The 1141-nt window shown below is 25.3% G+C and overlaps 1 long non-coding RNA gene across 1 annotated transcript; it reads right to left on the bottom strand.

Annotated features, from left to right (window-relative positions):
* Positions 1-241: 241 nt before the first annotated feature.
* Positions 242-1135, bottom strand: LOC115034645. The gene is made up of 2 exons (XR_003839978.1): positions 607-1135; positions 242-408 (listed from the first exon to the last, which is right to left on the bottom strand). It is a non-coding gene; the product is annotated as an uncharacterized LOC115034645 (long non-coding RNA).
* Between the last annotated feature and the right edge of the window lie 6 nt (positions 1136-1141).

Here is a 1141-nt window from a genome sequence, read left to right as displayed (position 1 = left end):
TTCAAAGAAAATTATCACATTATAGTTTAGAAGAATGGTTTACATTGATGTCTGAATCTAATTACAATTCGATTATTAATAACCTAAATACAAGATGTAGACGTGTAAAGATAACCGATAATTTATCATATTCAATCAATGTTAAACATAGTTTAATTACTTACCTTGCATATAAACGACAATTACATTAGTCTTACAAGCATTGACTTTGGACGGCTTAGACAAATTCAGAATCTGGTAGATTTATATATTGTAGAGAAGCAGAAACGTTTGCCCAGTTACGAGGCTACATTTAACACAGCTTATGATCTTATTAAAAATGATGTTCGTGGTCTTCCCATAACTTGTCAAAGGAATGAATTTACAAACCAATATATTCAAAATTATGACTTTAGCTATTATTCGCATCTACAAAACGATGACACATCATTTTTACATGAAATATTACAATTCCATTTTAACGCAATGTCTGATATGATTTTACAAGATCTAATAGTATAAAAAAAATAGTAAAAAAAATGCATATGTATAATTATTGTTTTTTTTTTAATAAAACTTTTTTTATTCAATAATCTATTTTTTATTTTTTATTTAATTGAACGTTACCTCGGATCATTAAGAATAGTAATAATTATAGTCTGCGTTATTTGATTCAGTTAGTGTTTGATCTTACGATTTGACAGAAGTATTGAATTCCTAACACCAATTAATTACGTTTTTATTTGATAGAAAGTACATAATATTATATTTTCATATTATATTATCTAATCATAAATACGGTATAAACATCATGGGTTAAGATATTATTTATTATACATATATCTACAACACGACGTGTTTACCTTCGTCGTTATCTACAACCATAATCATTAGAATAATCTCATCACATGCAGCAAAAAAAAAAAATAATAGTTTCATCTGGTAATCAGCTGTATATTATCGTAGCATAATATTATGATTATTATATTCTCAGTGAATATTGTTATCAATGTTTTTTATGATATTACTATATTAGAAACACATCGTATAATATAATATTATATTGTTTTGTTTATTAAATAAATTTATTTTTTGCATATAATAATCAAATTGGTGTCTTGCTTTTGCGAGTTTCACGCTTGGGATCTCTTAGCATAGTATC

The sequence above is a fragment of the Acyrthosiphon pisum genome, unplaced genomic scaffold (assembly GCF_005508785.2).
Source record: "Acyrthosiphon pisum isolate AL4f unplaced genomic scaffold, pea_aphid_22Mar2018_4r6ur Scaffold_1894;HRSCAF=2400, whole genome shotgun sequence".
In the NCBI taxonomy this organism is placed as follows: domain Eukaryota; kingdom Metazoa; phylum Arthropoda; class Insecta; order Hemiptera; family Aphididae; genus Acyrthosiphon; species Acyrthosiphon pisum.
Note: the sequence above shows the minus strand (reverse complement) of the source record. Positions and strands in the feature narration are given on the sequence as shown.